Here is a 22,891-nt window from a genome sequence, read left to right as displayed (position 1 = left end):
ACTTATTGTTATAGCCTTACTGTCCTCATGGCCTAAGGCTGCAAGTCACAGTTCTTCATGAGGACAATGACATGGTAAAAAGTGATGCCTGCATGCCTTTACATTTATCAAATTATCTTTCTGCGTAAAGAATACATTCCTTTAGGGTAGTGTGGTGTTGAATCTTCTGGGCTTATCTCTGTTTAAGAACCGGAGGCATTTGTACATAACAACTGAGGTTTCATCTTTAGTCGACTATCAGGTCACACACTCAAAATAGCAAATGTAAGAGCAGAAGTATGTGAAGAAAGCAAAAGTTTAGGTGCATTCACAAGTACCGCTGTCTGCAGTACTTCCTGCCATATGGCATACTAACACTAGTTTGTGTCGACTATTTGCACTCAATGGCCCCTGTCTTGGCTACAAAGTTAAAGGGGCAGACTTTGTCAAGCACTAACGTCGTGGCATATTTTGGTATTACATGTAGAAAATAAATCTTTGGTCCAAGGCAAATGTTCAAGAACTGCAAATAATGTGGTAAACACAGCCAAGTGTTATTATAATCATTCAAAATAAGAACATAATTTACCATGTTTGAGTTCAGGCAGTACCGCCCTATCAAACAGCATGCGTTACACTTCTAAACACATAATACACATAATGTTTTATATGGAGCTACTATAACAAAAGTATCTGAAATAGGACAGTTTATACTAATCAGTCTTTCTTTCTTTCTTTCTTTCTTTCTTTCTTTCTTTCTTTCTTTTATCCTCTCTTCTCATCTCACTACCTTAATTCATTGATTCATTACAAATGCAGGCTCTTTTCTCACGATGACCCATAACATCTCTAATTACGATCTTCTCCCACAGGGCTAACTGGCTGCCAGGGGTTGGAAGAGTTCACTGAACCTTCAAAGTGCACAGCTGTTATCTTTGACTAGTGGCCAAAAACAAAATTATAGCTTTGGTAAGAGGTGGGTATAAATTTAATCTATTCAAAGCTGCGTTGTGTTTATTTTTTACAATTTCTTATAAATCTGTTTGTCTTTACCTACCTTAAACATATTGTTTGACAATTTTTCTGGTACCCTTTTCCTTGGAATTCAGGAAAATAACAAAAGAAAAGAAAGTACTGAAAAAGAAATGCATTGTCTTCTCTGACAAAGATCACAAGCTGAACCCCCAAAAATATTCAGTCTCACAGAACCTTTGCGGTTTTAGTCAGTAGTATTTATTGAACTTCACCTTCTGCATCCATGCAGTGCATGAAATGGTTAGACTAAGGCAGAGTCCCGGTGCAGTACTAGGCTTGGCAGTATATGACAGGATGTTCAGGCTGAGCTGATTCCTTATGACTATTTCCACTTTAACAGGAACTGAGAAGATTCTTCCTGCTACCTTAGTGTTGCGTCAATTTCACATGCAAATATTGAAATAGTTGTTTCACACGTATACAATTCCCCTGAAAGTGTTTCCACAGAGTCAGAAGTGAGGGCTGCAGATCTATGGTGGTCTTGGCACATCAGATTTCAGCTTTATTCATCAGAGCTTCCTGCAGAGATGCAACGCAACACATTCACACTTATTGTTTTTCCTTCCTCTGTTTTTTTCTATTTATATGAGCTATTAATCAACAGTTTATTCGTTTTTCTTTTGTTTGTTTATTTGTTTGTTTGCTTCAATCAAGAAACTGGCAAACTTGCAACAGCAAAATGATTAAAAATTGTTTTTTTATGGACACATAAAAAATATATCTTTACCATTCCATACCATTTAGCACCATTTCTAGAATTACTGTTCAAGCTGAGTGAATGCTGGCGATAAGCGAGTTTTGCACACACTCATCATCCAAAAGACGACATCCAAACACAAAAACTCACAGCCAGTCCTTGTTTAGTGGTGTCAAACTGGCCTAAGTTTCTTTGATTTTTGATTCTCCCTCACTATTTTAACTTAATCGTGTTAGGCACATTAACTGCATGATGTGCTGTCACTAAAGATTTTCCTGCTGTTAAGAAGACATTGTCATCAAAAGTTCATCAGAGTTAGGCAGTGCACAAATCTTCTTGCGTTTGCTCCTGCAGCCAACAGCGCGCTGACACATTTTCAGTAAGCCGAAGTGGCTTTAGCAAGGCAGCTTCTCATTGTTTATTTGAGGGCATGCCAGACTAGTGATTATGCCGGCCTCATGCAAATTTGTAAAGTGGTGATGCAGATTCATAAGGGGGAGAAAGTACTTGTTAGCCAACAGGGCAGTTCAGACAGTTCAGGTCTTTTCCGTGGGTAGAGTAATTCCCCTTTGGTGTGGACTCTGGGTTTTGTAAGTTTCAGGTCAGCTGAACACATAGCCTGTCCGCAAAGAAAACAAGTCCACTGGAGCTCGTAGTACAAATCAATTTGAGACCTTTTTTGAGGAAGCATGTTTTCTTTTTTTTTCTGCACTGCTAAACCAGATTTTAGCGTTTTTTCGACCTTCCAAATCCCACTTAAACCACGGGTTAACATGTCGGTTCATCAGTATGGCTAATGTAAATCGCTGAGTAAGCAAAGCAGGATACCCTTAAGATAAAGCTTCTGCTTTCCAATAGAACATTTATAATTGGCCTCAAACAAAGAAAATTCACCTTTTTAAGGGTAAAATCCATAACCCATTTATATTATTGGTACTATGTATATAAATGAAGGTGTGCTGTATTATCTGGCATGTAGGTCTCCATGGATCATGCTTGTTTGTCCAGCACATCCCACAGATGCCTGGTTGGATTGAGATCTGGGGAATATGGAGGCCAAGTCAACACCTCAAATTCACTGCTTTTCTCCTCAAATTATTCCTGAACCATTTTTGCTTTCTGGTAGGTCGCCTGCTGACAGAGGTAGGTGGTACATGTCAACGTAACATAAATGGCGGGGAATGAGATTTCCCAGCAGAGCTTTGCCCAAAGCGTCACACTGCTTCTGCCAGGTTGCTTTCTTCCCATAGTGCAGAGCTTCCCAAAGTGTGGGGCCTACCCCCCTGGGGGGGTGTGGCGCAGAGCCATTGCGGGGGGGGGTATTAAAAGGGGAAAAAAACAACAACGCTTTGACACTGCTAGCACGGGGCGCCCACACAAACGCAAAGCAGGAGATGAAGCATCGCTGAATATGTTTCCAAACCAACTTCCTTCCAAGCCAAAGACTAGAAAATATGGTGAAGCATATCTTCCCTTTGGCTCCACCTGCACAAGTGCCGAGGTAGGTCTCCCCTGCAGAATTGGTTTCCCCTTCGTCGGAAGCAGCGCTGGGCTCTTCAAATCACGGACAAACAGTATCCCACATTCTTGATTTTTAGTTCACAAACACTTCTTGCAATGACTAACTACTCCTGACATTTTGGAGATGTTAGCTCTTCATACAGTAAAGTCCACTGTGTATTCTGACACCTTTCTATCAGAACCAGCATTAACTTCCTCAGCAATTTAAACTACAGTTGTCGTGTGTTGGATCTGGCCAGTCTGCACTCCCCATGTGTATTAGCGAGCCTTGGCTGCCCATGTCACCCTGTCACTGCTTTACCGCTCTTTCTTGCTTGGATCACTTTTTATAGATACTGACCACTGCAGACCAAGAACACCCCCAAAATACTGCAATTTTGCAGATGCTCTCACCCAGGAATCTAGCCACCATAATGTGGCTCTTGTTAAACTCGCTCAAACTCTTATGCTTGATTATTTTGCACATCACAATAACTTTAAGGCAAAAACTTTTCACTTGCTCCCCAATATATCCCATCAACTCGCAGGTGCCATGATTAAGAGATAATGAGTGTTATTCACTTCACCTGTCACTGGTCATAATGTTATGCCTAATTAATAAGGCAAAACAGGTGATAAGGCCTTTACATACCAGACATGTAAAATCCCTGCGAATATTTAATGCATTAAAAATATTTTTTGGACTCACCTATTCTTAATGCAGCCCTTCATACAGACCATGTAATTTCACTGGATAAATTTGCAGCATTTATTTTTTTTAGACCAAGTTTAATTTTTCAGATCTGAATAAACAGATCTGACCAATCAAATCACTGGATTTGGCATCAATGCACTCAAAGCTCAAAATGAGCATCTCCACTGAATATACAATGATACACATATAGTTAAATAATACTGTTTACCTCAGACACACAGCTAGATGCCGCTCCGGGTCAGCCAGGTCTTGGAAATTACTTCTCTGCCTCCTCAGATGTGGTCCAAACTCTGCCAACAAGAGCTCAAACTGCTCCACTGGCATCCTGAACGTGCTGAGTGTTTAATAGCCATTATCAGATAAACACGTTCAGATTTTAAAACTAGCTTTACCAAGGGGACATAAAAAGGTGTATTAAATGCTATCCTTATATGCCTTAAACCTCTTTCATTTTTTTAAAACTACACACACAACAGTTTTGACCTCTTCATGAAGCTCACATCATCACCTAACCTTTACGAGATTCCACTTTCTTTCTGTATTTATTGTCAGGTTTGATGCTGACTGAGCAGCCCCCATTTCTGTCAAACATTTCATGCAACACAGTTGCAAGTTCAACAACAAAAGACTACTAGATAAAGAACTTTTTTTTCTATGTGATTCGTATAAACTGGGTCTAAATTTGGTGCATCCTTTGGAACAGTTCTAGGTACGCTTGAATAGGGGGTGACATTTAAACAAAGCTCCCATGGGAACCCAGTGCAGAGCCATAAACGTTATGGGAGAAAGGATCAGGCTTGTAGTTTATTACTCCCACCAAGAGCGTGACCTGAGTATGTGGCATCTACATGTACAGATAGAGGGATGTGTCTTCTGGTGTGTATAATTAATTCAGAGTGAGAGGATTATTCATGATGGATAACAGTTTGTTCAGTAACCTCCTCTCCACCACAGCTGCATGTGTGTCCATTTTGTAGCCAATCACAGAGCCAGCTTTCCTGATGAGTCTATTCAGTTGGTGTGACCTGCTGCCTCAGTAGACCACAGCAAAGTACACTGCACTTACTGCAACTGAGTGATAGAAAATCCCCACTGCTTTCCTGCACACACTGAAGGATCTCAGCTTCCTTGGGAAATAGAGTCAGTTGGTTCCCTTTTTGTACACAGCCTCTGCATTGGTCTTCCAGTTCAGCTTTTTTGAACACCCAGGTACGTCTGCCCCTCCATTACATCAACATCCTGTCCCAGGATAGACAAGGGCAGTGTAGCTGTGCTATTCCTTCTGAAGTCGATCACCATCTCCCTGGTCTTATTCACATTCCACTAGTGCTCTGTGCTCCTCCTGCCCATCACTGATACAGCCAACCTCAGCAGAAGCATCAGAGTATTTCTGTAGGTGGCATGACCCAGAGGTGCACAAGGAGTGCATCACATTGTATTTTACTATCATTTTATGGTAATGGTAAATAAAACTGGTTTTGTTTAGTCACACACAAAAAAAGATCATTTTATATGGAACTGAAAGAAAACAAATACTTGAATTTGAGCTGCCGTTAAAGCAGATACGAGGCTGTTCCAGTTATTCTAACGTGAATGCAGAATGAGCTATGCCCACAAAGGAGGTACAAAAGATGAAAGTGACTGTGACTTGAATAGTCTTATTTTTAATTAGCACTGGTACAACTATGTGCCCAGTACAACTAACCCCGTCTTTGACAAATTACATAAATGCTAAACATCGCTACCAAAGCTTGGAAATATTTGTCTATATTGTCAACTATAGACGGTGACACACAGGTATTTCAGTAGTATTGCCACATTTGTCTGTAATGCTCTTGGGGATGGCTTTAAAATATGCACTAGACTGAACAGTAGTCTTAAAATACATTATAAGCCCGATGAAGCTCTTTGGAGGAAGTTTGAAAGACCAGAAAAAGACGAATTTACATCTCCTTCAAAAGTGTTCAGGGATTGATCATTTAGTGGTTGAAGTGAGACGCGGTAGAGACAAATCTTCAGTGAGTCATGTTGAAGTGAATATATTTTAATGCAGGTGAATATGTTATGATACTGTATATAATATTTAGTTAAGATATTGCTGCAAGCACATACATTTTATGTGTCCTTTATCACTTAAAACAGTTATTATATCAATAAGCATGCTCTGTTGTACTTAAATGGTGACAAAATCCGTAATACCATTATTGAGCAGCAGTGTTTGTTTGTTTTTTAAGAAAAATATCAATTAAATAATTAAAAGTAAATTTGTTGAGTGGGGCGGTTTGCATAGTTGGTGTCTACCTGTCCCCCTAAAGGGATGGGTCACTGCAGCTCATTACAAAGATTTCTTTTGAGCAAACACCTTTATCGTATAAAGAAGTATCTTTATTCTGATGGGAGTGAAATTGTTTGAGAAGTAAATGAGTTATCTGGTTTCTATGCCATAGAAAGACCTTTGTGTGATCGTCATTGTGATCAATATATGAAACATGGAAATGTCAGTAGGATGTCAGTACCTCAAGCAGAGCTCAAGAGGCTTGTAGATGCAATGCAGATGTTCACTTTATGTTGGCATTGCCTTTAATTTTTCTACCAATTGATCATGTGTTGTTAAAATCATAGTACAATGCCACTAGATATCATTCTCAATCACCAGTACATGCCCATATGTCCATGCCACAGTATTGTCACGTTGGTTTAGTCCATTGTCAGGTGGTTGTTAAACAACATGGTGTCGTTATACAATATCATGCACATTTCAAGTTTTGGCAATATTAATTAAATGGCATTGTTGTGAAGTTAACATGACACATTTGCAAGGTGTCATAGGTGCATAAACTCTACACATGCGTCACCTTTCGCCTGTTGGAACGTGGTTGCTAGGCAACATAATGATGTTATAATATGTGATGCAGATAAGAGCCTTCAGGAGCCTAAGATGTACCTGTGTGCTGCATTTGGTTGCTCATCTCCTGATCGTATTATGAGTATCGTATAGGAGTATGCAGAGAGACAGGCAGCGATTTCATGTATTACAGTAAGATTAGTAAAAGACTCAAAAACTTTCTCAATCTAGGCCTCAATTCATCCCCACCCCCATTAGCACATCAGAACAAAGAAGGACAGCACATAAGGAAAAACATCATTTGATCCATGTAAGTAAAGGCCTCTAAAAATCACAAAACCTTAAAATCATTAAGGCCAATTTAAAAATGTGATTTTTACCTGACTGCACCTTTAAAGGAAACACATTTTTTTACAATATGTGTTATATATTGCATTTAATGTTTACATTGTTACTGAGAGTGCCCCTCACATAACAATGCAAAAGATATCATCTCCTCAGTGTGACCAAGGAAAATATAACATTTACAATATTAAATTTGTTAGAATTCAGTTACTCTGTCTTCTTTTTCTGTAACGTATAAGTACTGCTTTATGTAACATATCTTGACAGGTGTGCCAAGTTTTTCTTTTAAACCCACAGTATATAACTCAGGGAGTCAAAAATGTGATAAAATATTAAAATGTATACATTTCACCTTGTTCAAGGGCAGGGTGCACAGGGCACCGCTGAAAGTGGGCTGTGTGTTTGAAGCACACACACCTGAGCTGCTGGGGGTTTTTTTGTTGTTGTTTTTTTTCTGCATCTACCAGTCGTTCTTCCTTTTCTTTTTTTGTGGGAATGGGTATAACAGGGTCTGTGCTGACCCTGACAGCAAAAGAACAGCCTTTAATAACAGACATCTAACTCTGCAGGGAGTTTCTGTTTGATTTCATTGCTCGAGGCAAAGCTGTCTGAATATTACCCAAACTCCCCCTGTGCCATGGCAGGAAGCTCAATCTCACTGTCTTCATTCTTCATATTTTTATTGGCAGCAGGAAGACTCGGGTTGTGGGTGAGTAGAGGTGTGCATCTGTGTGCTTGAAATGCATGACTTGGAAGAGGTTTGGCTGAAAAAGGTGATGCACTGCTGGTAAGGGTCATAAATCTGGGTGTGTGCGCATCCGCATGTGTGTGCAAATGGTATGGTGCCTTTGTTACTAACCAAGCTAGCTGAGTGATCAGAATAAAAACATCTCTCGGCTGTCCTTTGACCGCAGAGGTCAGGCGCCGCTGTGAAAACTCTGTCCTGAGGCAGGGCAGTAGAGACATTGTTGGGATCCGAGCATAGCAGGCTAGCAGCCAGCCTCATAACACCACTGCTGATTTGTAGCAAACTCCCCAACCGCAATCACCTCATCAATCAAGGCTGCAGCTCTGCTGATGGAAACACAAGCACTCAGAGATCCTATGCCCTCTCATGCGATACACATGCCATTATTGCACTCGTATTTTATTTATGCCCACTAACAGTTTTACGCCCCAGACCTTGGGGATGATAATGTCCGTGTAGCTATAATTCTAACATGATTTTGAAGGAGAAATAAAAAAAAACCCCACAGCTGTGTTGCCAGGGAACCATTCAGAAACTTTTGAACAATTAGAAATATATGTGTGTGTAACAAAGTGGTTAATGGGCCCTTCATGACAGATCAATAGCGCTAAGATGTAAAGAAATGTAGCCCTGCGTGGGCTACGTGTATTTGTGTGGGTGTGTGTGGTAGACTCCATTGTGGTGTTTGATTGGGCTGGGAGTAAGCCTTTTCATGTGTAATAGCTATTAATGACACAGTGATTTTTTTTAAAGAGACAAAATAATTACCTGTAATTTTTTTCCTACCAATAAGCAATTTTACACCCCCTGCTGTTTTGGGGTTTTTTGAAGGTTCAAGAAAGATTTTAAACAGAGGATGTGGTGTAGGAAAAAAAGGTGAAACAGCTGGAAACTCATTTTCAGCCGTCTGCGCTCAGTGCCAGTAGCACTCAGGAGTCCCTATCGATATGAGGCTGCGAATGCAGACAGTTTGCATGTTCCCAGGAATGCCAACTGGCTTCGGAGGCTCCCACAAGACCTCTGGGTTTGTCTGATATAGTTGTTTAATAATCTAAGCCATTTTAAAACAGGAGGACGTGCGGGAGATAAAGTACCTGCTTTGTTATCAATACAAGACAGGAAATCACTTAGCGAATGGACTACCAATGAGGTTCGCGCACTGAAAGCTACATTCATCTTTGCAGTGTTGTGACACACAGACCTTATCCGCATGGAGACTTTGAAAAGGCTGCTCCTTCCCCTTTAATTTTAGAAAATACTGTCAGGAAACATATTTTCACATCACTTTTTTTCTGCTTTAAATAATCAGCTACAGTCCAGATAAATTAACAACAGTCTAGTTTGGAAGCTCACAGACAAGCTCCCAAGTCGCCGGTGGGCAAAACTATTAGACGTTAGAGTAGCTGACACGCTGTTGCGTTTGCTGTGCTCATTTCTGTTTGCAAGCGTGTTCACGGCTAAATGAAGATGTTTGGCAATAATCTGATTGCTAGTCTCTTACTTGGACCTGTTTACTTCCACTCTGTGCTTATTTAAGCAGATGGTGGGATTCCAGGGCAGCAAAGGTTGACACGTAAGACAGCAGACACTGGTGTGAAGTCAGGGAGGATGTGGCAGTTTGCTGCGAGACCGTGGGCTGTGTTTATTTCTCTTATTGAATCTTGAAGCCGAATTATTTCTTGAGGTGGGACGGAGTCGGTGTTGTTTTCATTTTCATTTTGTGTAAATAAAATACAGCTTTTGAATTGACTCGTGCCTTCCATCTGAATTTGCCCACATGGGGTGTTAACATTGCACAAACCAAATAAATATGCAAGTTGCACTGAACCTGTCACCAGAGTGCAAAAAAACAAATAATGTTTTTTTTTTAAAATAAAAAATCCAAAGAAACTCTAAGCAGCACATCCACAGCCCTGATGTGTCTTCATTTTAGGATTTCTTTTTTTCTAATATTATATCAATTTTCTACACTCTGGCTTGGGCCATGAAGTTATGAGAGAAAATATCTGGGTCCTTGTCTGAGGATTTATTTCAGTTTTCTGACAACCTGGGCAGTTTGAGTACACTTGATTTGTCTTGAGCTATTTTCTGAAAATGGCTGCCTTTGGCTGCAGGGGTTGGCAAGAGTTTTAAAACTCAGTCTTAAAGAGTTCTGAGATGCCGTATAGGGAGAGCAACAAAGGAAGTAAAGAGTTTCAAAGCTGCAGAATGACTGATCCATCTTATCTGAATGGGTTCTGCATAACGAGCACCTTTCACAGGTTATACAGATTTACATAAATCCATCTTCACATAGGAGGAAAAAAATTCACTTGAGCTCCATAACCCCGCATTAAAACGCCAATTATAATATAACCAAAATGTGACTCAGTGCTGCATATTTAATCTAATGCACTCTTCAAGCACACGCTGTTGGATTTGCTTTGTTTTTGACCAGCGTTCAGCCACGATAAATGCATTTCGTTCGAGAATCCGCTCGCTGACAATCTGCAGCAAAAAGAGAAATAAATAAAAAATCATGGAGTAAGGTTTTCTTTTAGCTTTCAGGTACTCTGCAAATGTTCCATTAACATTTAAATATCAGTTTTTACTGTCATTTTGATTCATCACAGCGAGGCAAGATCAGGTTATCATCGCGGTAGAAATTTGCCTAAAGCATGTGAGACATCAAGTTCCCTTATATTTTGTGCCACATGCTGCTTTCAGTAGCTGGTGTAGAAGAGTGTGTTAAGAATACGTTAAAAAGCTTCCACGTTTTAAAAAGCCCCTCAGTGGATTTTTCAAATCGCGCGTTATTTAACAAAATATGTCATCGAAACCCGATTTTCTGCGGATTACGATGCAGAGTTCATTCTGAACTCACTGTGTTAGTATTTCTGTGCTTTTCTTTAAAAAAAGTTTCAAACTCAAGGTGTCAGGGCGCACTTTGTCCCAACTTTCTTATTTACAGCAGAAAAAAGTTCTCTTTCCCTAGTAAACTCATTGCCTTCTTGTTACATCTTTCCCAACTTTGTTTGAAAAGGTGGTTTTACCACACATGGCACCTTTATTCACTTGTTTCCCTCCTTTTCTGAAACTACCATCAGGCTGCCTCTTGATTTTCTGTGTGAGGTAGCCTGCTCTAATGAGAGCCCAGCATCAAACTGCACACACATACGAAGGATCACAAGTCATTTACTACTGAGAAATGTAACCCAGAGCCGAAGATCAATGTCTAACCAGCAAAGTTCTGCTGTATGACATTCGCGTCAAATGCAAGTACAAAAAAGGCACACACTGAAAAATTTAAATGTATGTGTCGGGCTATGAGTGTTTTAAAAATGCATGTTTTACAGAGAGCGTTAAGCCTGATGGGTAATAAATACATGCAACACGCTATTAAAAATGCATCATTTTGTTCCCCTCAATTCCACTGTTCCCCTCGAATTGAACAAAATGGGGCACCATTTGTTATTTTATGCAACATATTCCGAGTCTCTTTTACCTTCAGCTTTAATAACACACGGCGTGTTGTTTCAGAAGTCTCTCGATCTATCTCGTGCATTGGCAAGCACTTCCATGTCAATACTGCCAATTTCACGGTTTAAAATGTAGAAAGAGCTTCTGTTGTCAGTGACAGAGCGGGGGTCACGTCCGCTTTGTTTATCCGCGGTTGAAAACCTGAACTTGTAGAAGTAAATGTGAAATCACCGCTCATGAAAGACGTGAATATCGCATTAATATCACAAAATGTGTTATTTTGTGTTAAAGCTGCACTTGAAGCAGTTGCTAGCAATGCAGCATAAACATACTGAATTATTCAATCTATATTATACAGCACAGATTTGGAGATTTGGGTAGGGGGGGCTCTTTTTTCTGTTACACATCAATCAACATGCCCGTGCCTTCATATTTCAGCACTAGGTGTACTCTTAATTGAAAAAGAAGTGACTGAGTTTGTTATTGAAATGAGAATAATTGACATACTCCTGAAGAGCAGGCGTAAGCCGTTAATTCAATAACATGGCAGATTATGGGGGGCTTAGATTCCTCCTTGGCTTGGAGTGCTCCCAATGGGGAATGGATCCATTTGGCCTGGAAAACACGTTGATGGGAGCAAATAACAGCGTCTAATAAAGTCACAGCAACCCCCCAGAGGAGTTAAAAAGGCACACCAAATCATATCTATCAGACTGTATTTCCTTTGCGAGAATAAAAGTGTCTAAAGATAATATTTGTTGTCAGGAGATGGTTGTCAACTTCGGCGGTATGCCACCGACTGGAAAATGTCACAACATTAAACATTTTTGGTGGCCCCATGAGTTACATAGAGCTGAGGAGTGCTCTACTTCACATCCATCTTCAAAATTAGATATACAGCGCTGTGAAAATGTATTTGCCCCCTACCTGATTTCTTACTTTTTTGCATATTTGTCACATTTACATGTATCAGATCATTAAACCAATTTTAATATTAGACAAAGAGTAAGTACAAAATGCAATTTTTAAATGATTTCGTTTATTAAGGAAGAAAAGCGATCTAAAACTGTGCTTAACTGCTTTTTGTGGGAAAAAATGTAATTTCACTAGCCACACCCAGGCCTGAATGTATATATAGATATGATCTATGATATGTAGAAATTCCCCGCTCACCCTGCACGCAGTCTTCTTCCTTCAAGCTTCATATTGCTTGCAGTCTTTGATATCTACCAGAGGCCTGGGAGCATGAGGGTCCTGTGCTGCGCTCTTCTGGACTGAGATCTCAGATGTTGTTCCTGGGATCTCCTGGAGCCACTCCACTAGTTTGGTGGTCACTGCTCTGATTGCCATGGGGTTGCAATCACCGTCCACATCTTCTCGAGCTCATCTCTCAGCCCTTGTTTGAGCTCCAGCTCCTCATGATCCTTCTTTCTGATATTGTCACTCCACCCATCACTACAGCCATCTTCCTCTGCTTGTCCACCACGACTGCCTAGTTGGTTAGCCATCACATTTCTGTCTGAATCTTGAGTCCCACAGGATTGTACAGTTATTTTCAACCATGAGCTAGATACATATATGTATGTATGAGTGTGTGAGAAACAGGAAGGGGGCAAATACTTTTCCTTAGCGCTTTATATTTGTAATTTCCTGTGTCAATAATTTAAACAGTAACTCACAAGTCACATATGAACTTGCTACTCTTTGATGCTTCACACATTTCCCTTTTATATTGTCAGTTTTTTCCAAAAGCCCCCTCTCCTGTCAGGTAGATGGAGCTGATGGCATGGTTACATTGATGGTAACACAGAGAAAAAAATATACAAATGCAATTGAATGCAAAGTCCTTGGTGATCTCTGCTGCCCAGTGTGGCAGTAAACAACTTTTCAGGTTATGTACAAATTGGTTTCATGTAGAATATAGTAGCTTAAGAATCATGGGCATGAGTTATACTGTAAATAAGACCTAACAATGCAATTGTTCAAGAAGCTCAGTGTTTTCTAACGTGCTGTACACTAGTGTGTAGATATAGGAAAAAGAGTTCAGTGTCCCTTTTTGGCCTTTGCAGGCAGGTGGTGTAGAAGCCTGATTAATGTGTGGGGACCGTAAAGCCGGAGTTTCATAAACGTGTCAGATACATTTGCATGTGCATGCTTTTAGTTTTCAGCATGCAAACTTAGCTTTGCTCAGGTTTTATGTTTCCGAGTGTCCGATTGATGTCTAGTATCCATCGCTGTAACTCACAACCTCACTTGGCATCACTGTTACAAGGGCCATATAACAAGCTGCAACATCACTCTTTACTACAAAATGAAGCCAAGTGAGGAGTTTAATGACAAAGAGCTGATGAATGTTTTTACTGCATTAATGCCCATGCAACATCAAGAGATTTCCTATACTGTGTGAATCATCTTCAGTGGTCTGTCGCTGTTTTATTACCGTCTACCAGTGAATTATTTTCCTATCGTTTTAACTGACTAAAATTATCAATGTACACGGACAGAATCGAATAAATGACCTTTCCTAAGAACATGAATAATTTCCAGACACTTAAAAGTGGCATGTCAAAAATGACCAACCTCCCACAACCTCACCCGCACCCAACACCATTCCTATGCTACAAACTGAAGATGTAAGTACAGAGTGAGGATGACCTCTGTGTTCTTTATGTGTCAAAGCAGAATATGTACAGTCTGCTCTCAGTCTGTTCCACAGTTCTTTTCCACAAACATACAGGAGTAAAGGGTTTCAAGGGCTTCGAAGTTACATAAAGAAGCTCAACTGTGTCAAACCAGCATGGATACAAAGTATGTACAAATTTAATGTTTGTTTGTGCTGTTTTTCTTTTGTTCTGTGTATTTTTTCCCCTTATTGCCAGAATTCTCAGAATTCAGCTCACCATAGGATAGCCGTGCTTGAGCGTCACACAGAGGGAGAGAGGGCCCACGGACAAAGGGCCCTCTCTCCCTCTGTGTGACGCTGTTTGGTTGAATATGCCGGAGTCATGGAGTACATCACGTAGGTGCAAATTTCCTGTTTCGAGTCCTAGCAGGCTGAATCATTTGCTGAATGTTTCTTACCACATTCCTAGCCTAAACCTCAACTGTCGCTAAAAAAATAAGTTTAACAGAAAAAGCTCCACAATGTAAGATGGTAAGAGGCTAAAAAGGAGCGCTGCTTTTCTGCAGGTTGGATTAATAAAAAGTGTAGTGCCACATGCAAACCTACATAAATGTAATTTTGGAGGTTTGAATACTCAGAATGTGTGTGCATCACAAATTATTCATACTGAAAGAGACGAGAATTATTTGTTCATTAAAACAATGTTTTAGGAAAACTTGAAATTAGAGGCTTCAACATTCATGATCTGCTCAAGGCTTGACCTGACCATGCACAGCAATAACACATCACGATTAGAAGTAGGCAGCTCGATCCTGATATCAACAGTATTTCAGTATGTGGCCCGCCTGAATTGTGCTAAATAAAAAATTGGGGGGAGAAATGAAAAAAAAAAACCATAATAAACATGCACTAGGAAAAATGTCTGAACCTTTTTGTGTTGATGTATATTTTATTTAGAGCCCATAACACATTTAAACAACAGCAGTGTTTTAGAGACAAGTATGTTAACATTTCAGGCCTTTAAAAAAAACAATTGCAAAATACATGGAAAGCTGAAAGATGTGTTTAGTTGTTTTAACTAATTACGGAAAGTGAGTTAGTCAGGATTTGTAAATTGATGATGATTCAGCTCATAAATCATGACACGCTGCTCTCCCCTACCATAGACTGCTTTTATTGGTTAAAAGTATTGGCAATACTGGCCCTGTATTTACTTGGTATTGCGAGTAAATTATTAATGTGTATGGTCAGGAAGTGATCTAAATTTTATAAGTTCCTAAATACAATAGTAAAGTCTTTAAGGGCCAGACTATGTCATGTAACCTGCATCTCTATCTTTGCCCTGTACAGCTGAACAACCCCCCTGCATAGAGCAGGTCCTGAGGGGGGTTTGGCTCAAGTCCAGTGCACACTTTGATGCAATGTTTTTAGGAGTTTGAGGGCAACAGGGCAGCAGTTATTTCTTCCCTCCGGGATGGTGAGGGCTATGGGGTGCTTGTTTTACTCAGCAGTATGGGAGGAAAAAAAGTTGTGGCGGAACCGCAGTGACAGATAAACTCGAATAAGGAAATGCACAACGGAAACTGGGATATACAAGCTGAATTTATGCATCTATAAAATAGGCCGTGACTAATAGTCATTTTCATTCCAAATTAATTTCCTTAAGTATTTGATTGCTTTGTGAAATGGCAGAAAATGTTAAATGCACAGCAATTTCCTAAAAAAATAACGTTTTCTGTCCCGAGAAAATAATCACAATTGAGGCAGCTGGAAGTGCGCAATGCTGAACAGTGAATTGAGTAACTTAAATGCCACGTCAATGTAAAATACTGGATTTTTCTGTAAATTCACTAATCAATTAATTGACTTGCTCTAGGACACCCATTACTAACAGAGCAGTGAATTAAAATCCATATTAAATTATCATAGATGACAGATCTTTCCTCATTTTTTTTTCCTATAGAAAGTTATTTTTGAGCTTCAGAGAGCGTGAGAGAGAGTCCACTGGACCATTTCTTCAAACCCCTCTGGATGATGCTTAGTCCCTCTGAACATGTACACAGAGTCTCTGACCTTTCATCTAAGCTAAACAAAGAAGGTTCTGAACAGACCCTGGCACCAGTGGGAGAGGTCAATCCATTGTGGTAGAGGACACAGATGTTCCTGCTATTAAAGATTCAAAAGCTTCCGTGTAGATGCGTATTTGTGTACAACTGGGTGGGCCAGAGAAAGGCAGAAAGCTGTGGACAGAGATGATGAAAGTGTCCTGTTTTGGCTCTTTCTCTCCATGTGCATCTGTTACTTGTGTCTGTGTTTTTCGGGTGGAGCCTCCGGTCGTCTCGTAACGAAATTTAAAAAGGTAAAAGATGCGCGACCACTGCAAACCTGATGGCACTGATCGGCCATAACAAACAGCATGGGAATGATTGATTCAGATAGCATAAACAATGTGAAGTTAGAAGACTGATACAGCACAATGCAACGTGAAACAGTTCAACTTTGACCTTGGATGCTAACAATGAAAGTCAAGGTCAATTATGTCCCCCAAGGCCTAGTATATTGTCGTGAAGTTTGCCGTCAATCCATTAAAAAATTATGGGTAATATTTTTTTTTTTTTTACTAATTTTCACATTTGATGTGACCTTGACCTTGATTTACACCAATATTAAATCAGCTCAAGTTCTTATTGGCGTCTACCATCACAACAAATTTGAACATGATACCGTGAAAAATGTAGACACTAGACTCTAACAAACAGACAGACCAGTGGAGCCGATTACATTCTCCCTCCCTTCATAGAGAGACTTACGATAATAGTAAGCTCATCGGCAATTCAAGCAGACTGCTATATCGAAGGTTAAAGTACATTTCATGATAAAATATTCTTTGTCGTGATTGTACAACAACTCATGTGGACTGGCCATCTACTTATACCTTGTTCTATATCGAACAATGTCAAACTGCTGCTTTTCAGCAGGAGATAATATCAATTACACCTACATCTTTTTTTGCTTGCTTTTATCCATTTTTAGTGCCGTGCCATCAACTGTTTTCATAGTATTTTTTTTTTTTTTTACGTATGTTTTTAACGTGGGCTCCATGTGCTATAAGAAATAGATAACGAGATCCCAATAAATAAAGAATAGAAACACATTGCTTTGATGGTGAACTTTGAAGGAATGGATCTTGTAATTGTTTGAAAAAGTGCACCTAAAGATCAGACCTTATCAGTAGCAAAATGCACGAGTTACGTGAATGCAGCGTTCAAAGCATGTTCACTAATGACTACATTTCTTTTGCATTGCAATGCATCTGTTTTCTACAATCACATGAACTCTTTACCCCTCCAAACGTCTGCATCCATGTCAGCGATGAGTTTTGGGATGGTTGCTTCTGCACAGATTAGGATAAGGCCCCCCTATTCATATCTGAAGACCCTCTTGTTAGCTCCTCTTGACACTTGTTATCTGACACTGACGTGCAGTTCAATAACTCCGACTCCCTGCGCTCGCGTCTTCTGTGACAGTGGAGACAGAATTCATTTCGGGTCTAATGACAGAATAACTATTCATGCAAGGAATATGTTACACATTTTACAAAAAAAACTGAAAAAAGATGCCTCTTTACTCTTAACTGTTACTCCATTTGAAGAGAGGAAACTGTTACACTCACTATATTTTTTTCATATTTAGACATTTGAAAGAAATTATAATCCTAATAATGAATGTAAGAAGATCTGTGTTTGGAAGTGACTCATTATTAAGCCTTAAAAGAAGCTCATTAGAGGAGAAACAGTCAATGTACAGACGAAAGCCTTGTGCAAGGAAGACGTATGCAGCTGTGTTCAGCTGCATTACCATCAGCTAAAGAAATGGGCAGGTTAATTAGCTTCCCTGCAGGGAAAAGGCAAAACAAGAGAACAACAACAATGAAAAAAACTCACTTTGTTTTTTTGGTTGTGTGATTTTGGTAACACTAAAGAATAAAAGGGGTTTTGTTTTTTGTAGCACGATAAAAAGCTACATTTTATAAAATGCCCAGAATTGTCCTATTTATAATTTCCTCTATTAAAAACTAGATTCAGATTATCAGAATTAGGCAGGTTTTTAAAAGGTCAAGTACATTTGCTTTGGTGAATTATCATTCTTAAGACTTTGGCTTTTTTATACTGCTAAACTAAATATTTGATCAATGTGCTCCAATCCTTTTTTTCCATTGAGGGAACTTTTGCAAAGTAATATTTTGTAAAAGAAGGTTTGTCTTTGTTCCAGAAGATATTGTTGTTAGGACACGTACATGTAAGAAGACAAAAAAAAATGGCATACATACACAAACGAACAGTCAAATCACAAACATTTCAACTTCAGGAAAAAGTCCTAAAATGTTGATTTCTTTTTTTTTAGAATTTTTTATTATTATATGTAAACACGTGTGTGTGTGTGTGTGTGTGTGTGTGTAGTCTAGAATACATCCTTTACTTGCTAGCACTACAGTAAGTATAGAATACCATACCACCAAGTATGTGGAGCATGAAGGTAAATGAAACCAGAAACGTCATATGGACAGAATTGTGAATCTCCCTGTGGGGCGAGAAAGGATCGATGCCTTCAAGGAGACATGTGACCTACTTGGCTTAACCTGCCTTTGTTCAGTTTGGTCTCGGAGCCAGCTGTGACACGTCTGCTGCTGTCAGCTGGAATCATTGGATTGCGGGCCAGACGGAAGGAAAGGAGACAGTTTGCATGTGTGTGCTTCTCCAGCGTGTCTGCGTAGGCAAAGATGCCAGCTTGAAGTGCTGCGTGTCTGTGCGCAGCCGGGCCGCCTGGGAACACACTGACCATATGCACAGTAATGTTGGCAGACAAGCCGTGTTAACGGCAGGAGAAAGGCCATTCAACTCTGCTCACTTGGTCTGGCTTGGCTCCTGAAGTCTAGACAGCACCTGGAGATGGTAAGTGCAGTACACACATCATATATGTGCCGTACTCTAACGAGAATACATGGTGGTAGAACAACTCCCACTTCATCTGCTGGAATGTGTTTCTTCACGTGGGATTCGGTTAAAGTTTCTGCTCTACATTTTCTGTTTGCGTCACTGTCTATTAAGACAGGGTGACAGGAAGTGAATACAATATTAGATACACAGTAGTATTTGGACATGACCGACTTGATGGGTAAAAAAATAAAAATTCACAAAATCTTTGCTTTATCAGTTTGATCACCCCTGACAATCACAGTATATTTAAATCTCCATACGACTAAGAAAATAGAGCCTTTAGGGACAGAGAAACACAGTAAGATAGGAACACTTTGCTACTTCAGTCCCCTGTAAATTGTTTTTGTGCTTCAAAAATATTCATCAATTCAGTGTCAGGAATTGTTTTTGTTACCCCCCCCCCCCAAGTCTCTCTTTCCAATGACTGGCTGGGGGTTTTACAGTAATGCTATGTTCCTTATCTGTCATGACTTTTCAAGATACTGGAAGATACTGGAAGTGGTACCGTAAATGAGCCTCTAGTGAGACAAAGCTTTCGGCTTTAATTGGACCTCTATTTATAACGAATAAAGTAGCTGACAGTCACTATGCCTTTATTCGTTGCAGGCAATACGTGTGGATTTTATTTCACAGAGAGCTTAATTTTTCCCTCCCCTGACTGTCAGCTCTGAGGCTTTGAATGGAGAGTTGACAACACCGCGGCGCAGCAAGATGACAGAATGACTGGTTGAAATCAGAATTCAAACGCAGGTTCGGATTTGATCGAGTTTGGCAAAAGCTGAAGAACAATTACACCCATTCGTCGTCAAATTCTGACAAAATCTAAATTCCGATTTATTTGTCTTTTAATCTTAACAGACATTAGTGCTACTAGAATTTTCCCAAAGTGTGCAAATAAGCAATAATCTAACAGCTGCCTGAAAAGCAGACGAAAAGGGAGACAAAGGAAAAAGCTGGCTTCTTCAGCAAGCCTTTAGGTATTGTGTGTGTTCATCTGTGACCAGCTTACATTTATCTTTGTACTCGCTCTCACAAAAAGCTCACTTTTTCTTACTTTAAGGATGTTAAAGTAATTCTTTGTCCAGAGCTGGACTGGATAATCTGATCATTCGGGCAACATCCAGAACAGCCAGTGGGGTGACCACAGTTAATGGCCATCAAGCCTGCATAGAGGTGACCCCTCCTCCCCAAGACGGATTGGCTGGTAGCAAGTGTCCATAGAAGTTTGATTAGCATGCGCTCATATCCTCCTTACCTGTAGTATCTTAACTATGCTTAAATGTTCAAACTGTATGTCTTCTGATACACGGTGGAACTACAAGTTATTCATCACTATTATTATTCTTATTTTAACACGACTGCTTTCAGACCTCTGTAGCCCAACATATTAGCGATATTTATAAAAAGGGTTAGTGACGATTAGCCTCACACAGTTTTCTGCATTACTAGCTGCTAATTTCATTCATTTCATTTTACAATCAGACATTTATAATTTGATTTCAACTTCAGCCCCTCCATTCCCTTTTCTTTCTCTCTTTCCTCTCTCCTTGGCTCTCCTCTGCCAGGATTCGCTGAACGTTACAAACCAGCCTATCATCTCATCACATACCTGCGTACTTAAGGACCAGGGTCTCTCGCTCCATCTCCTTCAGTTTGTACAGCTATTGTTGTGGTGAAGTCAGGCTCACTTAGCTTCATGTTTTGTTTTGCTTTCAAGTACTTAGCCCATGCTCACATCTCCTGATCCAGAAGTCCCTCGGTGTGCCGTCCAGTTGCCTGTGGCCTTTTGGAAATTCCTCAGTGGCAAACTAAAATCTTTTGGACTCCCGTGCTCAAGAATATCTACAGGCCTTTCCACTCGCTCCTAACTACTGCCGCTTCCTCTCTTCCTCCCTGTGGCAGAGCTCCTAAATTTTCATTGCATGCTCTGGACTTTGGAAATAAACCCTTTGAACTTGTACTGTGGTCTGCTTCTGCACTTAGGTCCACCTTTTCAAGAAGAAATTATGACACAGTGAGGCTGATAATTATGTGGAGGGAGTTCAGCACTGAAAGATTGCTTGGACAAAAAGTTCAACAATTTAGGAATAAAATGAACTAAGCTTAAGATGCAAATAATACAAAGAAATCTCAGTATGCAAGAGGCAAGGCTAAAAGCCGATAAGCTTTAGGGCTGTTATGTCTGCTTGTTATCAGCACATTGTTCAAAGCCCATCATGCACAATGGTATGGAAGTTCCTTGATGCACGCTTGAGTGATGTATACGATGTCTTTAAAGAAACTCTTGGCTGTGTCAGAAACACAAACTGTATTCAGCACTCGGTACAATAACTAGGCTCACTGTGTTAAATTGGTCTTCCTGCGGTCCAGAATTTTCAATCTCTGAAATCATTTGAAACAGAAAATAATAAAAACTACAAAGTTGGTAAATTCCTGCATCAATCTGGAATTAATTAAGCATAAAAATTGAAAACTATACTCTACTACATATATAAACTTAGCACAAAAAGTCAGGACCTTTGTGATTGGTCGATTATATTTTGGTTGTAACAATGTTTCTTGGCAATAAATCTTATACAGTTGGAAAGTCTGCTTATTTGCTCTTTATTTGGAGCCACATTTGTAAGGAAAATAAGTTTGTGGTATGAGCAGCAGAGTTCAGTATGGGTGCTGCACCCCTGAAAAACTTGCCAGATCTTCTCTGCCAACGCCAAACAGCTTATTCTGCTGTTGACTCTTGTTTGGTGTTGTGTACTGGATTAGATGATTAAAGTCTTAATAAACAAGTCATATTGGCAATTCCAGAATTCATTCATTTATCAAACAGGGGCTTCAGTAACATTTAGAAGGACCATACAGAGCCACAACAGCCTGGCAACTCTTCCTCGTGCAGCACACACTGATGTAGGATGGTATTCCATTCTTTAACCAGCATTTGTAGCAAGTCAGCCAATATGGTTGTGTTGGTCACTCTGGAATAAACAGCAGCACCAAGCGTATCCCACAAGTGTTCAGTGGGGTTGAAGTAAGGACTGCAGGCAAGCCATTTCATCCACTCCACTCCACCAAATTCTCGAGGTAGTCATTGATAAACCCCGCTCTGTGGGGGCGAGTGCTGTTATCTTGGAGGATAGATTTCACTCCCAGACTGTGGAGATATGGGATCGCCGCTGGTTGCAGAATCTCTCTGCTTTGAGATTGCCTCCAATGATGACATGCCTTGTTCTTCCCCAATGCCCGATACGACACACTGTTCTCCATGTCTTCTCCACACTTTGACACTACGATCCAACTGCCCACAGGCAGAATCTGGATTCGAGCCTGCCAGTGAAGGGTCATGGCAAGCCTCCTGTTAGCCTGTTAGATTGGCTGTGTGCAGTCTGTTGACATCCCCGATCTGTGGAACTTGGCCTTCAGTTTGGAGATGATAAGTTACTGGGGCTCACTTTAAATAATACTGCAACTTAGTTTTCCAGAGCAGCTTGAAGTCGCCTTGATGCACCAAAGAAATAATCGATCAATCACAAATGTCCTTGATTTATATCATTAAAAATATATATAAATATAAAAATCTTACAAACACATTCCAACTATTTTGGAAATTGTGTTATAATTACGCTAAGATGCAAAGGTTTAGTAATGCATACGGCATAACTTATGTGAAAAAACACCACCTGAACAATGTCTTCATACATAAATAAATAAATAGATTAAGCAGAGGATCTGGGTGTCATAAGAGAGGTATTGAGATTTAAAATTTTTCCAAAGAGTATTACTGGGCAAGTAGTACATAGGAGCAGTAAGGTAAATGGTTCTGTCCGTGCTTTGATGCATTGAGTGTTCACCAGAGGTGGGACCAAGTCATTGTTTTGCAAGTCTCAAGTAAGTCTCAAGTCTTTATCCTCAAGTCTCAAGTCAAGTCTCAAGTAATGTCAGGCAAGTCAGAGT

The sequence above is a fragment of the Pundamilia nyererei genome, unplaced genomic scaffold (assembly GCF_000239375.1).
Source record: "Pundamilia nyererei isolate P.nyererei 1_Seehausen unplaced genomic scaffold, PunNye1.0 scaffold00011, whole genome shotgun sequence".
NCBI lineage: Eukaryota > Metazoa > Chordata > Actinopteri > Cichliformes > Cichlidae > Pundamilia > Pundamilia nyererei.
Note: the sequence above shows the minus strand (reverse complement) of the source record.